The 9,817-nt window shown below is 30.7% G+C and overlaps 1 pseudogene; it reads right to left on the minus strand.

Annotated features, from left to right (window-relative positions):
* Positions 1-7,386: 7,386 nt before the first annotated feature.
* Positions 7,387-9,013, minus strand: LOC115710078 (large ribosomal subunit protein eL20y-like; annotated as a pseudogene).
* Between the last annotated feature and the right edge of the window lie 804 nt (positions 9,014-9,817).

Consider the following 9,817-nt stretch of genomic DNA (forward strand, 5'->3'; position numbering starts at 1 on the left):
ATCTTTCTTTGATACAGGAGAAAAAGTCTCCGTATAGTCAATTCCTTCCTCTTGAGTGAATCCTTTAGCAACAAGTCTCGCTTTGTACCTCTCAGTGTTGCCTAATGAGTCTTTCTTAGTTTTATAGACCCATTTACAGCCAATGGCTCTCGCCCCATTAGGCAACTTTACAAGTTCCCAGACTCTGTTGCACCTCATAGAATTCATTTCATCATCCATAGCATTGTACCACAATTTTGATTCTCTACTGTTCATAGCTTGTAAAAACGTTTCTGGATCATTTCCAATTCCAATATCAGATTCTAATAAATACACAACATAGTCTTTGTAAATCTTTGGTTTGATAGGTCTAGTAGATCTTCTTAAGACTTCACCAACAGGCTCTTGGGGAGCAGGTTCAGCAGGTTGTTCAACAGTTGCAGGCAACTCTTGAACATTTTGATCTACTGGATTATCATTACCAACTTGTGGATCTTCAGTGACTGGTAATGGTTGTTCAACAATCGTTTGAACTACAGGAGTGTTAACCATTATCAATCTTGCTTTTGAAGTGGAAGGTTCTGAAGGATCTTTCTCAAGACCTAAGTCCTTTGATTGATCACTCCCACTGATTAAGGCATTCTCAAGAAATTTTGCATTCCTTGATTCCACAATTCTTGTGCTATGAGATGGACAATAAAACTTGTACCCTTTAGACTTTTCAGCGTACCCTATAAAGAATCCGCTTATGGTCCTTGGGTCCAATTTCTTCTCTTGTGGATTATATATTCTGACTTCAGATGGACATCCCCAAATGCGTACATGATTCAAACTTGGTTTCCAACCTTTCCATAATTCAAAAGGAGTTTTTGAGACTGCCTTTGTTAGAACTCGGTTTAATATGTACACGGATGTCTTTAATGCTTCAGTCCACAAGGATTTAGGAAGATTAGAGTTGCTACTAAGCATACTCCGCACCATGTCCATTAATGTTCGGTTTCTTCTTTCTGCAACACCATTTTGCTCGGGTGTACCGGGCAAGGTGTAATGGGCAACAATCCCATTTTCTTCAAGAAACTTCGCAAATGCACCAGGTGCTTGTCCATCTTCTGTGTATCTACCATAATACTCACCTCCTCTATCTGATCTCACTATCTTAATTTGCTTGTTGCATTGTTTCTCTACTTCAGCTTTAAATATCTTAAAGACATCTAATGCTTCACTTTTATTATGAAGTAAGTAGATATACATGTAGCGTGAGTAATCATCTATGAATGAGATGAAGTATTTCTGACCATGTGACTCCATATCTGGACTACATATATCAGTATGTATGATTTCTAATATTTCAGAACTCCTATGGACACCAGTTTTGACAGACTTGGAGGTTTGCTTTCCCTTAATGCAATCCACACAAGTATCAAAGTCAGTAAAATCTAAGGTATTGAGTACCCCATCTTTTACCAACCTTTTAATTCTATCAATGGAGATATGTCCCAATCTCCGGTGCCACAATGTACAGGAATCCTCTTTCATAACACATCTTTTAGTGCCAGTGCGAACATGCATAACATTATTAGTGGTATTATTTTGTAAATTAAGGCAGTAAAGACCATCAGACAAAATACCATTTCCAACACATTCAGATTTATAATATAAATTGAAATATTTGTCTGAAAATGTAAAGGAAAAACCAAAGGGTATAAGTCTTGAAACTGAAATCAAGTTTCTAGAGAAACTTGGTACATAAAAGGTCTTTTCTAACTTTAAAATAAAACCATTACTTAAAACTAAATTGCATGTTCCAATAGCTTCCACATGTGAGCCCATCTTGTTTCCAGATAAGATGCTTTGCTCACTTGCCACTGGCTTCCTTAGATTTTGAATATCCTGCAAGGAATTTTTTATGTGAATTGTTGAACCGGAATCAATCCACCATGTGTTAAGGTTAACATTAGCCATATTAGATTCATAACATACTAAGGAAATTGGATTACCTTTGTCATCCATCCATTTCTTGAACTGGCTGCACTCCCTTTTAGCATGTCCCTTTTGTTTACAAAAGAAACATTTGATGGAATCTTTCTTTATGGCAGCCTTGGGAGCCATGGGCTTTTTCCCTTTGTTCTTCTTGAATGGCTTGCGTTTCTTAGGTTGAGTGGTCAGGTGAACACTTTCTCCTTGCTCCTGTAGGAGCCTGGCTTCCTCTTGAACACACATGGTCATCAATTCATTGATAGTCCACTTTTCTTTATGTGTGTTGTAGGAAATTTTGAAAGGCCCATACTGTGAAGGAAGATTGTGAAGGATGTAATGAACCAGGAAGGTATCAGGAATGATAACGTCGAGTTTCTTCAAATGAGCAGTGATGTCCCTCATTTTAGAAATATGTTCTCGAACTCCTTTAACACCGGTGAGTTTTGTGGACGAGAACTCTTGGATGAGGTTGATGAACAAAGATTTATCTGAAGTGTCAAACTGCTCATCCATAACTTTGATAAAGTCTTTCACCTTCTCAGGTGGCTCCACCGATCCACGCATTCCCATAGGAATTCTGGACATAATGAACATGATGCAAAGACGATTAGATTGCTCCCACTTTTCACGTAGTGCAATCTCAGCAGCAGTGCTAGTATCAGTGATAGCAGCTGGTTCATCTTTTCTTATTGCATAATCCATGTCAGTGCAAGCTAGGTGGAGAAGAACTCGTTCCTTCCAGATTTTGAAGTTGTCACTCCTAAGCTCAGGGATTTCACTAGTGATTTCAGCATATTTAGAGGTGGATGAAATAGCTGCAAGAATAGGATTACAAAAAATTTAGATGTTAAAAGAATTGAGGCTTTAATGAATTCATGTTTTACCAATGTAGAAACATGATGAAGATGAAAATTTTATTAAATCTAAAATTGCCTGTGGGCTAAATTTTAAATCTAATAAAATTGTATGAACTTTATGATAGATTTAATGAAATATTTAATTTAGATTAATGGAGGAATGAAATCTATCTTTAATTAAAATTTGTGATAACACTATTAAATCAAATCCTCATAACTCCCTGTGGGGTAAATTAAGAGAATTTAACTTAATATATTATCCTAATTAATTATAAAAATATAATAAAATCCCTGTGGGGTAAAATTATTATATCCAAATAATTAATTACAAGTTTTGTCCATTAAGGTGAATTTTAATTAATATATAATTTTATATAATTAAAGATGCTGTGGCTACTCCCTAATTATACAAAAAATATATTTTCACTTTAGACATTAGGTATTGGGCTCTACCTAAAAGTAATTTCGTTATTAACATAATAGACAATCACTGAGATTAGTGCTCCTAGTGTGGTCGTCCGAAGATCATTAAAAACCGTTCTAGATATGAGCATTTGTCCCAGGTTCATGTTTTCTTATGTCAAACCACAAAACTACTTACGTTTTATTCATATTTTATTCATTTTATAAAGTTTTATGAATATTTTATGAATAATTTTATGAAGTTTTATGAAACTTAATTGCTAAATAAATTATTCAACCTATCTTAATGTTTGAATATTTCTAAATATATCTAGCACTATAAAATGAATTTATGTATAGCATTTAAATCGTACAAATCCAAATTAATTGCATTAAACATAAATTTGTCAAATAAATACAAAATAATACAATTAATGTATGATTATTAATTAAATGCTAATTCCTTAATATGAAATTAATGGCAGATTTTTCAAAATTAATTTAGACAATAAATTGCATAAATTTGGTAATATACAATTAAATGCACAAATTAGCACAATTTTTACATGCCTAAATAAATCATGTAATAAATTACCAAATTTAAACAAATTTCCATTTTCAATTTATACTAATGTATTAAACAAATATGGAAAATTAACTAAATGCAATTTATTGACTAAATTAACACAAAAAATAAGAAAATAATTAATATTCCAAATAAATAAAAATTTATAAAAAATTCGGAATTTTTCCCTTTTTTTTTTTTTTTTTGAAAAATCCATACTGCCAAACGACATGTCGTTTTTGCAAAAAGCAAAACGACACGTCGTTTTTCCAAAATTTGAAGGGGCTGAAAATGCAGAAGAAAAGGACACGTCGTTTTCCCTAACAGAAAAACGACACGTCGTTTTACTCAATGCAGGGCTGATGCATAAGACTATAAACGACATGTCGTTTTCCACAATGTGAAAAAACGACATGTCATTTTTCAACAACGACAGCTGCAATGTGCCATTCAAACGACACGTCGTTTTACGCCAAACGACACGTCGTTTTCTCCAAACGACATGTCGTTTTGCGTCGTCTTCTTCAGCGAACCGGGTCGATTTTGACCCGTTTTTCTGCACGCGGGTCCGTCGAACCCGACCCAAACCCGATCGGAAATTGCGTTTCTGACGACCAAATTACGTGTTTTCAAATCTAAATGGTTCTAAATCAAATAATAAAGAGATCCACGTAGATTTTATGCACGAAAACACGAAAAAATATAAACTTTAATATCACAAAGTTAATCGGGTCCGAAAAGTTTTAACTGAAATTTTTTTTTCCATTTTTTAAGTTTTTCAATGGATTTTCAATGCTTAGATCGATCTATAATATTATACGAATATAGTAATGTATATAGAATTCGAAATAAACACCGAAAAAATGAAAAACGGAAAAATTAAACTTTATTTTTCACCGATAACTTTATGTTATATATATATATATGCATGTATATACATAATGAAAATGAATATTATGAATGTATTATGCAATAAAGCATATATAATATATAATATACATATATAAACATATATACACGTAAAGAAAAATGAAAATGTATATATATATACAGTACGTGTATAAGTATATAATATATATATATAAACTGAATAAAGATATATATATGTATATACGTATGAATTTTATATATACATTTGGGATTATATGAATATACGTATATATATACACCAACCGAAAGAAAATATTTATATATGAATAGTGTATATAAGTGTATATATATATATATGAAACTCAACCAAAATCAAGGCAGAGATAAATCCGCTCTGATACCAACTGTTAGACTATATATATATAGTGTATGTAATATAGCATATACAATGATATGAAATATGGAAAATAAACTGTAATCATATCAATAATATATGCAATGAAAGGATCGATGTACCTCCAGCCATTGATCTTTGAGCTTCAATCCCTGCGATAGCTTCGGTATTGGAGTTCGGGCTTCCTCGCTCTCTCAACTCTCTTTAGATGGAATTTGCTGAATGAATTCAGAATGAGTGAGGAGCTCGGGGACCGAGACCCTATATTTATAGGTGAGATACTCCATCAGTATCTGCGCCACATTAATTGTCAGAATATTTTGACAATTAATTCAGGAAATCAAATCAAGTAATGAATATAGAAATCTGACCATATATAGAATATTACATAATTGATTTTGTCCAGATTCAATGAATATTAAATATTCATTTATCAGAAAATCAATTATTTATTTATTTCCTTAAATAGAAAATCATTTCCTTAATTAGAAAATAACTTCCATATATAAAATATTCTAATAATATATTCTATAATATATTATCCATAAAAACTTACTTTTAGGGCATAAACCCTGACATAGGATTAGTGAATATCCTCTAGGCTTTTTTAGCTAACCACTACAAGAAAATACATTTTCAGCGACTAGATTTTTTGTGACCAAATCAACTTAGTCACTAATAGTTAGATTTTGTGACTAATTTTTAGTCGTAAATAATTTTAGTCACGAGACAATGTTTATTTGGAACCAAAAAAATCAATGACCAATTTTTTAGTCACTGTTTGTTATATTTAGTGACTAAAATAGTATTTAGTCACTAAAACTGTTGCGCCAAATTATAATAGTGGCGAGACTAATAATTTTTGGTGACTAAAATTATTTAGTCATTAAAAATTTAAAATTTGTGACGAAATAGTTAGTCAGTAAAAGTTAATGATCTTTTACAACTAAAATATTAGTCTTAAAATATTTTATTTTTACAATTATTAATAATTTATATGTACCAAGTAATTATTTAGTTTCCTTAAAATATAAGATTAATTATTACTATATTGAATATACATTAACTACTAATTTAATCCTTAAAAAATATGATTAACATAAATTATATTTTTTTAATAAAAAAATATATATAGTTATTGAATTAGTAGCAAATATATAGTTAAAAAAATTATTTTTACTAACAAAATATCATAACAAATAGTGAATTTTACTACTAAAATTTTGTTGCAAAATAAATTAATTTGATTTATGATTTTTAAGTTGAATTTATTTTTAATATTTAATTTTAGTTACTACAACAACAATCCTGGCCCCTCATCAAACTTAACATCCTGTAAATCACAACACTATTATTAATATTATTATTACAATTCTCTTAGCATCCAGATCACTTGAAAAGAACAGAACCTTTTTCTGTTTCAGTCAAGTTAGGTTACAATAATAATACTTTGTTAATGTTACAATTTATTAATGATAACACTTTTTTTTTAGATGTAATTGCAACAACCCACAAGAGGAGAAGGGAGAGAAACAATTACAAACTTGGAAAAAGAGAGTCAACAAACTCTTTTAATGAGAACACTTTGTTAATGTTAACTTTTGTATTTTCTTTGTTTGAATTGTCACAAATGAAATCTAATGTAATTACTATTTGATAAAATCTTATTATTGGTATATTAACCTAATTATTTAATACATGTGTTAAAAATAAAATTGCTTATAGAAGAGTCTCCAGGTTGGCCACCAACTTGCATCACTAACATCAGCGTGCTACTGTAATTATGCAGAGGTAGAAACTGTTGAATCCAACATGATAATCCACTTGAATTATTCCACCTTCATCAAGTACTGAAAACAATATCCAAACAGCGATAATGAGCACAATAAAGGTAAAAATCCTTGGATATTCACTAAAATTTTCCAAATCATGAATGTAATTACGTAAGACTCATTTAAATATTCAAGAATGAAAGAATAATCTTTTCTCAGCACTGCTTGTGTAATGTAGAATCATGAAATTCAAAACTAACATGCACATTTCACTAAATATTTTCATTGAACAATAAATCTATTAAAAATACAAGGGAGAAGACAATCAAGGAAAAATATGCATAACATCAATTTTTTTTAAACAAACCACAGCCATATATCATTGAGAAGTTTAGAACAGGAAGAAAATCACATAAGTTGCTACACAAGAAAGTGAAACAGCAAACAGAAAACATTTTTACAGAAAATGCTAAACTTACACTTTTATATAAGAGAATGCTGATAAAGTAAATCTACATATAATTACAATACTAATCCTAAAATTCCTTTAAAAAAAAGTAACAATTTTTTTTAAAAAAAAAAAGAAAAATAAATTGAAATTTATGCTCAAACGACTGAAATATCCTTCAAAACAAAACAGACAAAAAAGGTTTCTACCAAAAAAAGATTCAGGAATCAACTGAGTCACTCACTCACTCAACTTCTCTTTATAGCTTGATTGTTAAATAACCAAGTTACATGAACAAGTTGGGCCTTGTTGCTTTGTATGTGGTCTTCAACTTCCTGGTTGGTGGCCTAACCTTCTTAAAGACCAATGGGAACTTGATTTTCGAGTTGTGGAATTGCTTGGTGATTTCTCTCTTGCAAAGCTTAGCAGGGATAGTTGCAGTCTTGATGATTTGAATGCAAGGAAACCTGACCCTATGACGAGAAGCCATCTAGGTGTACATCTGTTCCACAACTCCATTAAGTGTGGTGTCACGGTACTCCTTGTACATGTTGTGATAACCAGTTCTACTTTGATACCTCAACCAGATACCGAAGTTCTTGATTGTTGTAAGATTCTTCTCAAAGATCTGAAATTAGTTTTAGAAATATTTATCAATACAAAGCAATAAACATTGAAAAAAACACCAGTAAATGGCATGACTTGTATGTCAAAATGCCCCATTCATATGTAGTTTATTAGAAAAGAGTAGAGAAGAATAATGATTGTTGTCAAATGTGAGTTTTCTAATCAAAATTTCAATTGAAAAAATACCAATACTTGTCATCAAGTACATATTCACTAAAAGGATTTCGATTTCAAAAGTTTGGTGATGCAAAGACACATTTGCATTTCAACGGCTAACCTCTGTTATCAAAGCCAAAACCAATAGACAAAACAACACTACCTTTCATCGTTATCAAAAAATTTCCAAAGTACAAAACATTATTGTTGTACTGTCTCCCTAATTGAGCCACATTAAGAGTTGGTAATCCTCAGGCTTTTTGTGCTCAAAAAACTCCATTTTAGAACCAAAAGAAATGTTCAACAAAAATCATATGAGATAGCTAAAATTATACTCTTAACCAAATGGGATAACTTTCATTTCCAAACACAAAAAAATTAAAAAAAAAAAAAAAAAGTTACACTAAAATGGAATCAACTTCATTTATTTCAAATGTCTATCTAGGATTCATATTCATATACTAAAGCTATGATTTTTACAATGAACAATGTTTAGATGATCCAAATTCAAGCTTATGAGCAAATAAAGTACCTCATTGATAGCAAGAACTTGTCCATTGGTCTTCTTCACCTTCATTAACTTCCTCAGAAAATACCTAAGCAGAAACTAAAAACAAATCACTTACCCAAATCAAATAACTCCAAAAACCCTAAAGATCATAATAAAAAAAAAAAACATTGGCTTACCAAAACTTGGACTTGGCACGGACTTCATTGGTGGCCCAAAGCTTCATCTTGTAAATCTTAGGATGGTCATCTGACTCAGTAGGGAGAGCCCTTCCCACAACCTGGTACTGATGAAACCTAAAAGTCACCATTTCTGAGAAAGACTAACCTAAACACTAGTATCAATAAGAACCCATCAAATAAATCTGAACCAAAACCAAAAGAATATGAACATAAATAAAAAATTCCTAATTCAGACTATAAATACTCGAATCAGAACCTAATTTCTTGACATATCAAAACAATAAAATAATAATGACAAATTAAATCCAAAATCAATTTCAAAGATTAAATGTGAAAGTTAAGCAGAGATTTTTTTTTTCAAACTTTCCAAACCCTATAGATTAAAAAAAATACAACAGAATTATACCTGCAACAACAAAAATTCTTCCTCAAGCTACTCTTATTATGCTATTCTCATTTTTCATTTTCAAATCTGAGAATGAAAAAAAGAGAAAAAAAATCAGAGAGAGAGGGAGAATAAATCAATAAATGAAAGAGGAAAAAAATAATTGGTTGAAAGGAAATGATCCATACTCATCAGCAAGTGCCTTGGCCCTTAGCGGTGGGCACAACCTACAAATTAGGAGGTAATATGATCAAATAATGACAGAAAAAAGTCAAAATAAACTTTAAGCCAGAATTCAAGTCGCAATGAAAAGTAGCATACCCTTCTACTTTCATCCATATCAGCCTTGTTTCCTACCAGGATCTTTTTGACATTATCTGAAGCATGTTGTTCGATGTTGCGAATCCAATTCGTAATATCTGAATTAGTTAAAAGGCAGTGTTAGTGCAAAAACCATACAAGAAACAAGAGGCTAATTAACAATAATTTATAAATATTAACTTTAACTTATCTGAAAAATAAAACACGTATAGTAACAAACATTAAGTGAAAGATTTAAAATAAAATAAAGATATTAATTTAAATTTAAATTCATAACAGATTGCACTAATCTAGGGTAAAAAAGGCATTTATTTAACAAAAATTTGAAGTAAATATTTCAAAATTTAAAATTTAAATTTTGATTTTTTAACAGT

Source organism: Cannabis sativa, chromosome 3, assembly GCF_029168945.1.
Source record: "Cannabis sativa cultivar Pink pepper isolate KNU-18-1 chromosome 3, ASM2916894v1, whole genome shotgun sequence".
Lineage (NCBI taxonomy): Eukaryota > Viridiplantae > Streptophyta > Magnoliopsida > Rosales > Cannabaceae > Cannabis > Cannabis sativa.